This window comes from Poromitra crassiceps, assembly GCF_964638095.1.
Source record: "Poromitra crassiceps genome assembly, chromosome: 8".
Lineage (NCBI taxonomy): Eukaryota > Metazoa > Chordata > Actinopteri > Beryciformes > Melamphaidae > Poromitra > Poromitra crassiceps.
This window is the reverse complement of record NC_139629.1, coordinates 23,882,851-23,900,994: the sequence shown is the minus strand read 5'-3', so window position 1 is coordinate 23,900,994 and position 18,144 is coordinate 23,882,851. Positions and strand designations below refer to the sequence as shown.

The window sequence follows — 18,144 nt, the reverse complement described above, 5'->3', positions numbered from 1 at the left end:
AGGTATGCAGGTGGCTATATGCATGGTTTCAGTTTCATGACCCAATAAGTAACAAAAAGAGGTGGTGTAAAGTTAAAAACAACATAATATATTTTATTTTATTTTTCAATCGTTCCTATCAGGAATAAATAAATGTCCCTCTGTATGTTTTTTTTATTATCGATGATGACTTTGTGTGTTGTGTACGGCTTGGGTTGTGTACCTGTGTTTGTAGGTGTCATTTTGATATGAATTTGGCTAAAACAGTTTGTGTTTGTTAGTTACAATTATGTTGACAGGAGAGCTGAGCAGGTGGTGACATGAAAGAGAATATACTGAATAATGACATCACAACAGTATAATCCTAATGTTGATTTAAAATGATATATTACTCTAAATATGGCTAAAAAAGGGGGGGGAAAAAACTCAATTTTTTTTTTCGCGGCGCCCGTCGGAACCCTGGTTACGGCCCTGAGTGCAACCACAGTCTGATCTACTGGCCACTGAGCAGCTCCACTGGAGCAGGTTGGGGTTAAGGGTCTTGCTCAAGGGCACCTCCTCAGTGGTGGGGTGATGAGGGACAAATGCTGTTTTTTTTCACTTTCCTGACCCGGATTTATCCTGCCGGTTCAGGGGATTGAACCACACACACACACACACACACACACACACACACACACACACACACACACACACACACACACACACACACACACACACACACGCACGCACACACACACACACACACATTTTCGTTTTGAATATGAGTTTGAGTTTGAGTTTAATCATTCTGACTTGCACTACAAGATTGAATTATGCAGAATGTTCACTTGAAATCTGACTATAATACATAATACATATTATGCATCCTTATATAAAAGGAGCATGTGGGCAATGTTTGTTTGTTAACATTTGTATCCGCGAGCCACAGCTTTACGTTTTACGTGCGATCGGGCTGAAACTAGGGGATGTAAAGAGCACCCGTGTGGGTGACCTGACAGAGCAGGATTTTTTATTAGGTGATTGTTCTAATTACCTAATGATGTGATGTCATCAGTGATGATGTCATACTTCCTGGCTGAGGCCAGAGCTGAGGCTATAATAAGTTTAGTGATGATGTCATCAGTGATGATGTCATCAGTGATGTCATAGAGCAAGCAAGGCCGAGTAGTGGCCGAGCTGCGTGTGCGACGTGCAGTGGGGCAAGCTGCAGGGTGGGCGAGGCCGTGAACCCGCGCAGCGGGGCGAGCCTAGGAATCGAGCGCGTGAGATTGCTAGTTATTACTGTAAAACAAACCCTAACATCACAATACAATCAATATTATCCAAAATTACAGCTTATTAAAAAGCCTGAAGCTGCAAGAGATGGTGGAGTTTCTCAGTCTATTTGTTGAGTCAGACTAGGGTTATGAGTCACAGGAAGTGTAAACGCAATCAGCACTTCTGATTGTGTTTACACTTCCTGTTAGTCTCTCAAGCCAGACTGTCTCTTAGGAGGGAGGATGTGGTGGAGCGGGTGGTTAGGCTGCTGCATGTCCGAGATCAGCTTCACAGTGGCCTGTTCTCTTCCTGTCTGCAGATCAGGTAGATGCAAATGGATGTCCTTGAACGTCGTCATTATTTTGACAGCCCTTTTCTGGACCCTGTCCAGGCTGTCCATGGTGGCTCGTTGTTTCGCCGTACATCCCCCAAGCAGTACACTCCCATATTCTCTAGACATGGTCTGATCAGTGTGTGAATACTAGATGACTTTGTCTTTGTTTTAGTGCTCTCCTATACAGTTTCAGGTTCACCACAAACCAACCATCACTTTAAACAGAGTTCTTGTGTGTTCACAGCAGACAGGCTACAGAATTCTTCTTCATGTGATATTTATGCAAATATCAATGAATCAATATAGCCATGTGTATTCAGTACTTCAAATATCCAATTCTGCATCGTTGTTGCGTTGGATGGAGTTTATACAGTGAGTAATGCCTATCATATGTCCAGTTTTTATGACATGTTTTTTTTATTGGTGCATGGTGGGGTAATTTAAACAAAGAAATTCTATACTGTAGAACTGGGCAAACAAGTTTCCATGACGACACCCAACCATCCCAACAAGGAAGAAGGTAGATAACACATGCTGGTACTAAAAATACATTATCTACCTACATGCTTCCTGGTAGTGTGACGTGTCTCCTCCCCTCCATGTCCACATCCACACACACACACACACACGCACACACACGCACACATGCACACACGCGCGCGCACACACACACACACACACACACACACACACACACACACACACACACACACACACACACACACACACACACACACACCCCCACACACACACACACACACACACACACAGTGTCCATGCAGTCTCCATGCATGACGAAATGAGATAAGATGAACTTTATTGTCCATGCTGCTGCTGTGTGATTATTGGAAAACTTGCCATTTTATGTATCTGGAACAACATTCCTCTGTAAATCTGAATAAACAACAAATAAGCAATAAAACATTTTATAATTTACTTTCCCAGATATGTCTCTTAATAAAAACGAATTAATACTCACCCGGCTGGCTTCCCATAGACCCCTTGAGTGAGATCCAGGGGCGGACTGGGATTCTAATTCAGGCCGGGCATTAGATAGCAAGCAGGCCAGGCTGATACGGGCCGACGTGCGTACCGGCGTCCGAAGGGCGGCGGCGAAAAATTTGGGCCGTTTGAAGCCCAATTTGGGCTGTTTGAAGCCCAATTTGGGCAGTTTGATGCCAGATTTGGGCCGTTTGAAGCCCAATTTGGGCCGTTTGAAGCCAGATTTAGGGCCGTTTGAAGCCCAATTTGGGCCGAGTCCAATTTTACAATGAGATGCACCCACTTTAACCCTGAATAAAGTAATAAAACCACTAGTAAACCAGTAGGCAGCGCCTGGCCTGCTGTTCAGTGAGTGGCCTGACTGGGGGCACAATTTTTTTTTTTTTTTTTTTTTTGCAGGCCAGGCCAGGCCAGGCCAGGCCAGGCCAGGCCACCGGGCATTTGCCCGACGTGCCCGATTATGCAGTCCGCGCCTGGTGAGATCCCAGGTATATCGTTTACAAGAACATAAAAACCTTAGGTGGCTGGCTTCACTTTGTAATGTTGATTAACTTTGATTAACTTTGATTAATTAATTGGTTTTTTAATAGTTTTTTTTTATAGATTAACTTTGTAATTTGTAATTGATTTGTAAAAATCAATTCACTTTGTAATGTTGATTATATTTTTTGTTTTGTTTTTGTTTTGTTTTTAATTTCTTTCCCCTGTGTCTGAGCCTGTTTGTCTGTTTTGTCCTGTTTGTGTTCTATAAAAATTTAAAATGTGAAAATAAAATATAAAAAAAATACAAATAAAAACAAATTAATTATTTCTTCATTTTGTTTTTAAAGAGTTTTAAACACTTTTTTGTGTGAAGCATCTTGCAAAAAATGCGAAAATTACCTGTATCCCAGTCTGATCTTTCTACTTTGGCTAGCTATTAAGGCCAAAAAAATCAAACTATCATAAAAAAACATACACCTATATAATGCCCCAAGTTTCATTACTCATGAATGAGTTTTATTCTTAATATGTGTAAAATTATGAGAAAAAGAACAATATACCGTAGTCTTGTATCCATGTGTATCCAACCCTGTTACTTCAGACACCCCTTCAGACATAATGGACTGTTCCAAAAGGACGAGCACACTGTTTCAGCCCTGTTACCAGAAAAGCATACATTAAAAAGTTATTTGTTTGGAATTTTAAATGTAGATGTATAAGATAATTTCGGCCTCTCATGAATGCACACCATGTGGTGTTGGCACCTTTACCAGATGGCTAGTAATGGCTGCCAACAAAATTTTGTCAACCCTGTTACCCTGTGCTTTTGTGTATACATAAAAATAAACTTTTCTTGCCAATAGTATTTAGAGATATGCATGTTTGTACAGTTTCATCCCTAAATATTATGGTTTTCTATTTATTAAACTGATAGGTAGGCTAAAGTGTGTTGATGTTACTGACTATAGGTCTACTAATCTATATTAATACACTATCAGTGCATTGGGTTTTAGAAATGTGCTTTGTAAATCAAATTAATATTTTTTTTAATTGTAAGAAGGTTACTGTTAAGTTAACAATAGATTGATTTATGTATTTGTGTTTTATTATTTTATTAGGATGCCCCTTTCTGCAGCTGAGAAACAGCGGCGATACAGAGAACGCAGAGATGCTGATCCCGAGAGACGAGAAGACTATTTAGGAAAAGAGAGGGCAAAATGGAGAAAGGACAGAGACACGGGGAAAAGGCTGTCTGTTAGTGAACTAAGTGACAGAGAAAGGAGAGCCAAGCGGCGGAAATGGAGAGCAGCACAAGTGAAATGCAGAACAGCCAAAGCAGCAAGAGGAGTGTCACATCATGGAGTCATACGCCATGATTAAACTGTTTATTTTGATTCAATAAAGCTTGTTAAAATTTCTTAGTCTCATGATTCTCTCATGATTGAAGTGTAGTCTTTGACTGAATTTCAATCATGGAAGACTAAAACTCTTCAGCATAGTTAGAGCACCTCATGCTGTCATGCCCCTCGTCCTTTAGGGTTGTACACCCTAATTTGAATTAAAGGTCTATGAATGTCACATAACTAACTCCGTTACAACTCCATAAATAACCCTATTACATCTGTTGAGAATTCCTCACTTGGCAGAGCTGTATCACTTATTTCGCATTAATGCAGCGAGTTTTGTTGTTATTATCTTGTGTTAGTAATGCTTTTATTTTGGAAATACAAACAGGAAGTTAGAGCGGTCCGTGGAAGCTTCTAGAAGCAGTCAGAAACGAGCAAACACACGTGGAGCACCTATAAACGGCTAGAAACCTGTCAGAGGGATAAAACCTCCCCTTTCTCCTTTCACTACAGCAGTTGCCTGTACAGCAGTCAGAGAAGATGTGAGTTGGAACTATTGTGTTGTGTTGTGTGGCTAAGATGGGCGCTGTAGTTTGTTTGCCAATGGAGGATGCTAATTGTTTGGCTAGCTAGCTATCTCCTCTTAGGCTATTTGTTCATTAGTCATTCTGCTATTAGCTAAGGGGGGTTAATTATGGGCCTTGTTATCACTATAGCCGTTTTCCCACATGCGTACCGGAAAATTACCTGTAAGTCAATATCGGACATTTCCCTGAATTTCCCTTCACACCTTCACGCTGCATGTGAGAATCTAGGAGCGAAATTGCCTGTATGTTGGGGGGCGGGGGGAGGGGGGAGCTTATTTGGGGGGTCGGGTTTAGATCAATAAGGTGTTTTCGGGTTGTCCTTGGGCTGCAAACTCATTTAAAGTATGCAAATCGAAGTTGTTTCTGACAAGAATAATGTCACGTTACTCCGGGACTGCTCAACCCATGACAGAGCCACTCTCCCCGGCTTGGCAGAGTGAAGAGCTCCGCCCGCGCGTCCCCGCTGCCTGGAGCACAGCGGCTCGTGCTCGCGCTCTAAAAGGCAGGCTCCCACACGCTGCTGTCTGGCCAACAGAAAGTGCTCCAGACTCGGTGTGATAATCCTGTAACAGCATTTGAGCTTATTCAGGTAAGATATTAATAATGTAATGACACATTCAGCGATAAACTGTCTACAATGAAGACATGTGTCAAATATGACAACGTGGTGTTCAGTATTTTAAGAGCACAGGTTTTTTTTTCATTTCCTGAAAAGTTGGCGATTTGGAGATAAGTGGCTTTCATTGCACAGGGACGAAATGCACGAAGCGAAATGTGGAAGTAGTTTGCTTTGATGTGCGCGAATGATTAGATGATGCAAGCTGGAAGTGAACGTTAAGCAACGTGTGTACACCTCGCCCATGATGAGAGAAGGACCGGTGTCGCGGAAAATGACTGGACCCGTTTCTCACTTCTGTGCCTATCGCGCCATACCGCTCTTCTGACTGGCTCGAAACTGGTGAAATCTCCGCGACGACGGGGTCGCGCTTATACCGGCACGACGACTTTCCCACATGCAGGCATTAGACCACGTTCCGGTCATTTAGCGGTACAAAGTGCATGTGGGAAAACGGCTTATGTGAGGGGATTATTATTTCCATTTGCACTGTAGCCTATACTTGTACGTTTTAGTTAATAATTATCAACAATTACCAGTTTATCCCTAACTACATGAAACATGATGGATATTCCAGAACTGTTATATTTATATAGCATTTATTGTCTTTTATTTCCAGAAACTGTAAACCACTGTACCGTCGGTGACTGCCTTTACCACAAGTAAACGTGTTGAACCCCACCTGGTGTCCCGAGTGCTTTCTGGCAGGAGCCCTGTAGCGGCCAATTCATTTATCCAGCTATTCAGGGTTAAAACCCAACAACATCCATAACTATAACTTAAACAGGCAGTATAACCAATATGCTAACTGTTGTCAACCCTGTTACTGAGGTGTCAGCCCTGTTACTTGTATAATATTCTAATATAATTAAAAAAATGAAAAGACACATGTAAAATAAACGAATTGTATGCGTTAAGTAAAAAGTACCAGTAAATCCACTCAAAGAAATTTGGGTATTATTAGTTTGTTTACATAACTTTTTCTTAAACAGAAGATGCTGTGAAAGTGCCAAATGTAAATGGGCATATTCATCCATGGGAAAAAGTAAACTCTTCAATATTCTCACTTTACAAACACACTCATATGAAGTCCAATGGACTTTTTAGTAACAAGCAGTATGGATTTTTATCCGGAAGATCGACGACACTTCAACTTCTTACTGTCCTCGATAAGTGGTCGGCAGCCTTGGACAGAGGCCAGCCAGTAGACTGCATATATATGGACTTCCAAAAAGCCTTTGATAAGGTCCCTCATAAAAGATTAATATCAAAACTCAAGTCTTACTGCATAGATGATAGAGTCATTGACTGGATACAGGACTTTCTATGTAATAGGAAACAGCAGGTGATGGTCAATGGGGCCACTTCAGAGTGGAAACCAGTGATGTCAGGAGTCCCTCAGGGATCAGTGCTGGGCCCTGTGCTTTTTGTTGTTTATATAAATGATTTACCATGTGTGATACAATCTGATGTATACCTCTTTGCTGACAACACGAAAATATTCCGAATCATAGCTGGGGACTCAGATTTAGACCATCTTCAAGCAGATCTACACAGCATGAGTAAATGGTGTGACACCTGGTTACTGAAATTGAATCCAGACAAATGTAAACAGTTACATATTGGGAAATCAAGTGCAGAGGTTTCAAACTACACTGTTGGGGATCTAGGGATCCAACAAGTGGAGGAGGAGAGGGATATAGGAGTTGTAGTTGACAGCTCACTTGAATTTCAAACACATATATTGGAGAAAATAAAAAAAGCTAACTCTATGTTGGCGATCATTAAAATAACCTTTTTGCATTTAAGTAAGGATTTATTTTTACCCCTGTATAAATCTTTGGTGAGATCTCAGCTTGAATATGCAAGTTCTGTGTGGTCTCCTTATGAAGTGAAATACATAGAAGAAATCGAGAAGGTACAGCGAAGAGCAACCAAACTGATTCCAGGGCTGGATGAGAAATCATACGAAGAGAGGTTAAGATATTTACAATTACCAACTCTAGTATACAGGAGACATAGAGGCGACATGATCGAGGTATACAAACTTGTTCATAAAATATATGATTTCACAGCCGAGCCTATTATCCACTTTTGGAACAATAAATATGTGTTAAGAGGGAATTCCCTGAAGCTATTTCCAACAAACTGTCGCTCTGAAAGGAGGAAACACTTCTTTACAGTTCGTGCTGTAGGAGAATGGAATGAACTTCCAGACGAGGTGGTGCAGGCCCCTTCAGTTAACACGTTCAAAAACAGATTAGATAAACACTGGTTAACAAAGGATTTCTTGTATAACTATAGGGCAGGCTGTTGATTTATTAGACCACGTATTTGGCTCTGGTACTTTGTTTTAATGTATGTTATAATGTTGTTGTGTTTTGTTTTTTAACTGTATATTACAACGTGACTTCTTTTTATTATTGTACTGAGTGTGAGTCTGGTGTAGAGGACTATAGTCCTCTACCAGAAACTTTCAATAAACTTCAATAAACTTCAATAAACACTTATAGTGTAACAAGGGAGACTTTATCTTTCATAATATATCAGATTTGTTCTAAATATGCATTTAAAACCTTTTCAAACAGTAATTGTTATGTCGGTAACAGGGTTGACAAAACACAGATATGCATGTTGTTTATACTGTATGTGAAGAAATAAATAAAAATAAGATAGCCTGAGATGGCACGGCACATTTTCCTGAGAGGTAAGGATCCACTTAATCCAAAAAGGGGCTTAAATACTTTTAAAACAGTACTTTGAAAATCAAACATCAAGAATGCAAAATGCCAAGTTTTCACACTCAACATCAATACATGAACAGCCAATATCAGCTTCACATACAAAGGCACAAAGACTTGCCAGGAGTATCACCTCCTCCTAACACAGGGTTCCATGCACACCTTCTAGTACAGATGTTCTCAAATGTTTTTCAGCCAAGGTCCCTTTACAAGATAGAAAAAATACCGGGGTGCCCCATTCTGATTTGTGATTTTGGGCTAAGCTTAATTGTTTCCACAGTAACGTGCTTGCATTTTAAATTGATAGGTTTGTTAGATTAGAATGTAATCCATGAACCATTTTAGATTTAAAGCATAAAATATGTTTGTTGAACTATGAATCTTTTGCAAAAAAAAAAAAAAAAAAAAAAAGGGTCTATTTTTATTTTCCTGAAAACTTTTTGCGGACCGCCTGGCAAAGTGCCACGGACCTCGGACCCCCATTTGAGAACCACTGTTCTAGTAAACATCAAAATCAAGGAGTTTCCAGGCTCAATTCCCTCAAATTCAAGGACCCAACGCGGTATACGTTTGAGACACGGAACAATGAGAACTAGCAGGCTTTACAGAAGCTCACAGACAATTAAAGAGAGAGAGAGGCTTGAATGTGTGAACACTTTTCAACTGTGCTGTTAAAAGTGATGGCAGACTAGTAGTCTGGTGCCTTCTAGTTCTCTACACACAGCACAGCAAAAGTCTATAGCACTTTCAATGACCCGTGTCCAAAACGTCCACGGCCTTGAGGAAGGGATCTCCTCCCTTCCTCTCCAGCCTGGGCTCCTTGGGGAGGAGGATATTAAGTAACACGAGACGTCGTGGGCTAATCATCAACGAAACGTCAAGGAAGGAGGGTGCCCACTTGAAAACTCCTCCATCCTCAGCCGTTAGTGTTGTAGACACCATCAGTGAGAAGACTCTCTAGTAAGTGCTTGGCTTGCACAAAGGATAGTTACATCTTGTCCTGTGTTTTTTGAATCAGTAAGAATGTCATTGTTCTGTATTACTTTGATGAAGGCGCACTTGGCGTCGAAACGTTAAAGTCTTGAATAAAAACTTTTTAAAAACTACACTTGAGATCCGTGTGCTCCAGTGCCATACTTTGGTGATCCGAACTAAAAAACCTCTTCCTCCCTCATCTGTCCTATCTTTATCTGGTCTTTGCCTGTCCAACACTTCATTAAATCCAAAATGTTGTTAACAGTTTCATATCACTCATAGATGCATTTCCATTGTAGCCATTATCAGTGTACAGTATTATGTACAGTGTATACAGTGTTGTGTACCTGTAAATTAACAGATGCATGCATGTTTACCTGTGCTAGACTTCTTACTCAACAGCTGAAAGCTGAAAAGAAGGACTATCTATAGGTGAATATTGAAAATGCTGTCTCTACTTTTTTGACTACCAAATACTGATACTGATACCAAATACTAATACCCCATAACTCCAAACGCATCTTCACATAACAACCCAGACAAGGACTGTACACTGTCAGAAAAAAGGGTACAAGGCTGTACCACTTTTATTGACACAGTAAAGATTGGGTCAGCCCGCAGCAGAGGAAGCAATACAATCTACTATTTATAGTCAAGTCAGTTTTATTTGTATAGTACATTTCATACACGGGGTAAGTTCAACATGCTTCACATAAAAATGCAAAAATAGTAACAATAAACAGATGAGATAGAACACACACACATTTATAAATAACCTTTCAGCCACACGTGCGGGTGCTCTCGCGCACGCACGCACGTGCACGCACACACACACACACACACACACACACACACACACACACACACACACACACACACACACACACACACACACACACACACAGTAGGTAAAATACAGCTTTTTATAGCCCTGTGTCATACACATACAATAGCATTCACACACGGACTACAGCATACACACACGCCAACTAGCAAAAGCCAAACAATGTTTTAAGACCGATGCAGTTGTAGCAGCAGATCTCAGGTCAGTTTGTTCCAAAGAACACCACCATAGTGACTAAATGCACCTTCGCCTGATTTAGATTGAACTCTAGGTACATTTAGGAGACACATGATGATCTGAGGGATCTGATTGGTTTACAGTGAGCAGAGTTTTAGAGTTTAGAGTTTGAGTTTTTATTAGGATCTCTTTTAGCCAAAGGCTACTCTTCCAAGAGTCCTGACACATTAAACATACAACACATCATATCATCATATCATATCATTTAGGAGGTACAATAAACCTTGCAGGGCCTTTAAACAAGCAGTAATACTTTGAAATCGATTGTATACCGTGCTGGCCAGGAGCCAAGATTGGCATCATAATTAAGCACGTCTAAAGTATGCACATGACATGTGCACCTATGTGCAGTGAATATGCCACTGTCTCTGACTTGTCGTATCACTCTACTGCCTTATTGCTTGTTGTGTCTCTTGTTGTTTTTGCACTCATATGCCCTGTTATATTTGTACTATGTTGTAAACGGAGTCCACAGCACAAGAATTTCACACGTGATACTTGTACCACGGAGTGACAATAAAAATCTTGAATCTTGAATCTGTCCACAAGAAACTAAAGGTGTGCATTAGCTTCTATTGCCAACCTGTGAAAAGCCTGAAGACCTCCTCTGAAATGTTCACCCCCTTTGAAACAGGCTAAAAACAAGACAACATAATAAATATAGATATTACTGCTACCAAATGTCAAATGGACCTTAGCTTACGTCTACCTAAGTGAACCCATGGGACAACTTGGTGACGATGACATTGATTGCAAGGATCTTTGTTTTTCCTGAAGTTTCTCCTCAAGGCACTGAATGAGGATGGGGTCCACTTTGGGGTCCAGCTTATTCGCAAACCAGTGACCGTAGTTGAGCAACCAATTCAGTTCTGCTGCCCCAAAAATACACACACTGCGAATGTGTGTACCTGTGCAGGCTGGGTACAGTGAACCCTCCAGGTAGTGCCACTTCACCAGCCTGGTCTTGCTCATCAAGTCTGTGATATCAGGCTGGGACCTGGGCACCTCCCCGGGCACACCTGGTACTCGCACCAGAGTGGCCCAGAAGTGTTCGTCGGGGGAGTAGGTGTCCTCCGACCAGGTCAGGAAATCTTTGACCAGGGCTGACGACTTCATGTACACGACAAACTCACGGGACAACACAAAGTAGGCATTGCCAGTGAACATCTCAATACCATGCGGAGGCGGGTCCTTAGTTTGTTCGGTTTTCACAGGAAGTTTTTGGTATTCGAAGCTGGCTTCCTGCACCTCATAGTGGAAGGTGAACCTCCCCTTCTTAAAATCAGTGGGGCGGCATGTCTCCAACATATTGGCACCATTTAGCTTCCGTAGCTCCGACAGCAGCTCCATATTGGACCTGAGGGGAAAGTCCTGCCCACAGAGGTTGATGACATACTTCCACTTAACCTCTGACCCCAAGAGGTCAGACAGACAGTTGAGGTCAGCGTTCAGCCGGCTAATGCTGGCATAGATGACAGACTCTCGTTTGGAAGCAATGAAGACGTTGGGCAAACAGCGTGCCAAGCCCTCCATGGCGGAGATGAACTGAGCCGAAGCCTTCTGGTCGTAGTGGATACAGTAGATATTACTGGGGGAGTACGACGCCTTGAGGAGTCTCTCCACCATCCAGGCAGATTTGTGAACCACCAGCGAATAGGCGAGAGGGAAGTCTCTCTCCTCCTCGGACGCGCACACAGCCTCATAGCCGCCGGACCTGAGGAAATGTGGACAGCTTGAGGTGAGGTTCACCAGACTTTCGTCGTTTTCCTCCACGACGTGTGTCCTTCTGATGACCAGTGATTTCCCCACCTCCACTGGGTCCATATCATATATAGCTGAGCAGTCGATGTTATACTTGTGAAACCCATGGATGTCATTAAAAACTGCAGTGGATCCAAAAGGTTCTGTGATGATGTACCGGTAGTTGTATTTCAAACTGACCAATATCAGAAGACATAGGCCTATAGCCAGCAGTGAAGACATGAATTGCTTCTTTCTTGGTCTTCTGAACAGTTGTCTACATCTTTTTTTCATTCTGTGGTAAAGCAGAGAAAAGCTCATGTAGGTTACAGTAGACTCACAGTATGCCTAACAAGGCTGCGGTCGAGTGGAGTGGACGTGCACATACGTCAAGGGCTTGGAACACTTGGTAAATTGGAGCTAGCAACAGATGCTTGTGGGTAACAAAGACTTTGAGCCTGAGGGCTGTTGCAGAAGTTGACCGAAAAACTGAATTTACAATCGAACACAAAAGATTGCCACCTACTGTATATCATGATGTAAATGATTGTCAGGCCATCGATGTGCAGTGAGTAAATAGGGCTGGGCAATTATGGACAAAATCACAATATTTTTTGACCAAATACCTCAATATTGAATATTGCAACAATATTGTAGGGAGGATGACTATCGGTGCTTTCACCAAATATTTACACAATGAGATTTTTGATAGCCTAAAATTATAATCATCGGTAATGTGGATAAGTAAAGAAAGACAGATAATACAACATCTAGAACAGTCTATTACTTTGAGAAAATGACATCACTATAGGCTATTATAGGCGTTAGGCCTACTGTAAATGCAGCCTTTATAACCAAGAAAGAGACACCCAAAATCGAAGATGATATCTAGTCTGATATCATACCACAATATTGAATATCGATATATTGCCCAGCCCTATTTGACTAGCACATAGCCTATACATAAAATAACTAGAAATCACCTTGCTCAGTAAACAGGTGGTAGCCTACAGGTGTGCAGGGTGCCTTTGCTGAGCCTTTTTGTTGAAGTCACAACCTGAAAGTTGTCAGAAAAAAATAAATAAATACGTTGAATTACAATTTTACTCACTTACTGTAGTAGCCTATTTGTTCCTGTCCTGTCAGTCCCTTTACACGGCGGCTTTTGTGTAGAGCGGAAAACGAATTTACCGATGTCAGGAGGAGAATGGTGGTCACGGATTCGTTTTCCATCCGGTTCTAACTTTACGCACGTGCGGCACCTACTGCAAAGTAAACTTAAAACCATCCATCTCTCAATGTGCTTTGCTGCCACCGCATGTATTGCCCCATCATGGCAATATACCGAGCATGCATCCAAGTTCCCCCGGCGCTGCAACGTCTATACTGACGCGTCTGCTGGTGCGTGCGTCTGCTCTGTTGTGGGGAGCGCTAGCGCTCATTTAGCGGGGGGAGGAGGAGCCCACCCTGCTGCAGTTGCAAAAATTGCCTTGAAATGTGATTGCACAATGCCGGTGAGATAAGAGATGGAAGATAATAATAATAATAATAATAATAATAATAATAATAATAATAATAATAATAATAATAATAATAATAATTATTATTATTATTAGATATTAGATAATAATACATCATAATAGGCCCTATTCATGTATGTTTCATCCCCTACCAATATGGACAGGAAAATGTGACTTCACCCTTACCCAATTTATTTTTATTCTGATGTCTTGGTGTGGAGTTTCCATCAGTGCCTAGCAGCCTATATATAGGCGACATTACATTATCATAGTGAAAGTGCAGACCTAGTCCTTCTTCCTTCTAAGGGGGAACAGAGATATCTCTCATGGGAGGTTTGCAAATGTTTAACCAGCATTATGAAAACCCCATGCATGGTCGAAGTCATCTGAAACACACTAGACACAATTTCAAGATTAAACAGCTGTGGCTGTGGGACACAGTCCAGGGGGTCCCTCCGTAGGCTACATAACCCCCCACTAAAAACATGCAGAAGATCGTCATCGTCATCCGACCAGTGACGACAACATCCGAAGTTGGTCCCCGGGCGCTGGAAAGAAAAAGCGACCACTGCTCCTGGCCTGCCCCTCGGAGGAAAGGACAAGCCTGGATGGGTTAAATGCAGAGGACAAATTTCACCGGCCACCGTCAGCATGAGTGTGTGTTTGTGGCCGCATGCATGTGTTGGGTGTGTTCGTGTGACAATAAAAGAAGGGCTTGTCAGTCACTAACTGTAACTCAGCAACTGTGCATTACAACAGTATAACTTATACCATAAGGGGGGCAGAGACGTAGCCTACAGGAGGAGCAACATTCACTCTGTTTTGAATGAGGATGTTACTGTAACTCTGTAAGGCCTATTGTGTTATCTGTTAAGTTTGCTTTACAGATGGCCTGGAAAGAGACTGTTGAAAGAGTAACAGATCCAACCAAACCTGCTTTGAATAGCCAAAGCTGAGTTTCACATCTGGTTGACCTAAGTCAACTTTTAATGCTAGCCTACATGTAAGGAAAATAGATAACTCCACTCACTGCCATGTGTTCCCTTCCTTGTTTGAGTGTGTGTGTGTGTGTGTGTGTGTGTGTGTGTGTGTGTGTGTGTGTGTGTGTGTGTGTGTGTGTGTGTGTGTGTGTGTGTGTGTGTGTGTGTGTGTGTAAACTAATAATTTTTACTAATGACCTTTGCACAGCACCATAGTGTTGTAAATGAGCGCAAAGCAACAATGCAAACACATTAAAGATCAGCATGGCACATGTTAAGCATCACAACTAGCTGCAGGACTAATCAATGCCAATACAAACGTGACACTAGTGACGCATGTTTTCTTTGAGCCTATAATTCGCTTCTTGTTTTTTTAGGCTAATTACCTGCTCATTATCAATTTTAAAGAGCAAATTCCACAACAACACTAACAGATAGCTGATAGTATTTGTGATTGGTTAGATTACACTTTAAAGTGTGTGATTGCACTACAATGACACTCACATACATTTTTCACCTGTAATGGAATCAATAAGCAATCAATCAATGCATTTTCAGTCACACACCTTTATATATTCAGTCTGAAGACCTGCCTTTTCAGGGAGCTCTGAGAAGCTTTCCACTTTCAGAAGATGATTGTGGAAACAGTCTTCTATAGTGTCAAACACAGACATCATTCTGCACAGTGAAGCTCAGACATCCAACTGTAGGAACATGAAGAAAAACTGTTGTTTTTTTTACTTTAGGGGGGTCTTTAATAATTTACTTCAATAACTTTAATAACCGGTGTCTGGTTTAATGTACAGTGTTAATAAGTGTTGATTGACAATTACTTTGTGTTATGGCTTATGCGGGTGTTCAAACTATCTAACACAGGGGTGTCAAACCCAATTTGGTGTCAAGTGGGCCAGACAATGAAAATCAATAATCAATAATAACCTATAAATGACACAACCTCGAAATGTTCCTGTTTATCTTAGTGTAAAGAATGACAGGTACAACCCTACAATATGTAGGGTTATCTCAGCTACCATCAAGCACATTATCTACTGTCTGTACTGTGCATTACAATCAGGGGTGTAGTGGAGGGTAAACACAAGTAAACGCAATTTACCCACCCCTTTAAAATAAGGCAGATAGTTCACTCACCTATTTTCAGATCAACTGTATCAATCAATGAGGGCAAACAAGGTGGATAAACTACTCACCTTGGATAGTTTACCCACCTCTGTATTTATCACTACACCCCTGATTACAATTGATTTCAACTGTGCAATTCTCTATATTCAAGCAAAGGTAATGAAAATAGCTGATAATTTAGTGATTAATACAGATGACATGAATAGGCAACTTAATATTTAACTTGCTCCTGAAACCTGGTAGCTCTTAGCCTTCACAAGTGCATCACATTGGATTGAAGGACTTCTCGGTGCAATTTTCACACTTTTCAAAGTCATCCTTTGGACCAGATTGGACCCTTTGGGGGGCCGGATCTGGCCCCCGGGCCGCATGTTTGACACCCCTGATCTAACAATTCTTTCTACTCAATTTATGCATAGATATTCTGTATGTGGATGAGTGTCATTATAGTGCAATTATACACACTTAAAGTGTGTAATCTACTGTAGTATCAATCACAATGTAATAATATTATATTAGCAGATATCTGTTAGTGGTGAGAAATTTGCTCTTTAAATTTGATAATACATAAACTGGTATAAGGCTGTGTTCTTATACAGAGCAAACCTTATCTCAAATGATTTGTGCTCTGGTATCTACATGTTGTATCAGCTTTATTATCAAACGGTGAGATGTTTCTCCCTCCTATCTTTTGGGGAAGAGATCATTATTTTACAGCAGTTTTTACAACCTCCAACCCAGAGCACTGTAACTGTGCTATCTAGATACTGTACTTAATGCACATTTCAATAATGAGAGACTAGAAGGAAGTACAATAAACTTTAATGATACAATACACAAATTAGATTTGGCGTATGACTCCATGATATGATGACGCTCCTCCTGAGACGTGAGGAGGATGTCAGTGATTTATAGGATCTTCAGGAGTTATGACATTGGTGGTGTTCAGGGGAGGAGGTGGGGTGAAACAACTGCTTCACGAGATCAGCAACTGAGGAGTGACAGGACAAGGTGAGTTATAAAGATACATGGGATCTGATATACTTTGCCGGCAGGCCAGCGTGGAAGACTGTGATTGGACAAGGAATGAAGGGGCGTGCTGCATATCAATGAATGATATAACCTGTGGAGGGGAGAGATGAATGAAAAGGGGCGTGCAAATCAATGAATGGGATGGTTGATCAGGCATTGGTTATAGGGGAGGTAGTCTTTATTATTGAACAGTCTGACATTATTAGTGGCCTCATGACAGCCTCTATCAAGTCCAATGGCCAAAAATGAAGGTAAACATCTAATCATATAAACGAACATGATTAGCCAATACAATTATCACAGCTATACTGTATTTAGAAATCGATTTCTTTTTTTTTGCCATTTTATTCCTGCCGGGAACATATTTAATCTCCATGTAAACTAAACAAAGCACACAGAATATTAAAAATATTTAATGTTGATCTATTTTCTTACTGCCACACATATCTTTATCTGTCTATCTGTCAAATAAAGGAATTACGATTTTTTTCCGAAGACATGACATAACTGCAGAGAACGGATCGATTGATCAACGGTCTAACCTTAAAAAGCCCAAATGTGACAAGAAAGTTTAATCTTCAAGAAAGATCAGTGTTAAAACTGAACACTGTTACAGTTCCCTTGAAGCCAAAGGGATGACAGCTGGCTCATCTCAGCAGTCAGCAGTTCACAGGCCAGCTGGGTGTAATCACATTTTCAAAAATTACATTTGATCCTGAAAGTACTGAGAGACTATATTGACGGTCAAGTCGATCTGTGTAGCCTATTCACCTTATGTAGCCCCGCCCACTTGACCCAGTTGTGTTATGACTTCCTGTTCAAAACACCATCTGTTTTACCTGCTCACTAGTACTGTACTGTCACAGGAAGTGTAAACACAATAGGAACTGGCTGACCCCTGTGTTGGAAGATAAGGTGAATAGGGAAGTTACAAACAGCAAACAAAGGTAACCAACAGAAAAGTGAAATTAAGTGTTGATGCATTTAAATAGACTTTGGTGTAAGACTACACAGTACATTCCACTGAAACATGTGAAACGGCATTATTTCTACAATGAATCATTCATTGTAGTGATGCAGGGCATAAACACATACATTCATTATGAATGTATGTGTTTATGCCCTGCATCACAGGCATTCACTCTCTGTCTGGCCTCTGTCCACCTCCACTGACTGGCTGTGTGGATCAGGAGGCTTTACTCAATAGAGCCATAGAAGCCATGTCTACTGCTCACAGCACATTAGACCTCTCTTTCAACAGCACCGAGAGAAAGAAACAAAGCAAGAGATATTGACTCTCAGAACCAATTCATGTTCAAAGTTCATGT

At 41.1% G+C, this 18,144-nt stretch overlaps 1 pseudogene across 1 annotated transcript; it reads right to left on the bottom strand.

The window, feature by feature from the left end:
* Positions 1-10,862: 10,862 nt before the first annotated feature.
* Positions 10,863-12,387, bottom strand: LOC310780574 (beta-1,3-galactosyl-O-glycosyl-glycoprotein beta-1,6-N-acetylglucosaminyltransferase 4 pseudogene; annotated as a pseudogene). Its single transcript has one exon. The product of its transcript is annotated as a beta-1,3-galactosyl-O-glycosyl-glycoprotein beta-1,6-N-acetylglucosaminyltransferase 4 pseudogene (transcript).
* Between the last annotated feature and the right edge of the window lie 5,757 nt (positions 12,388-18,144).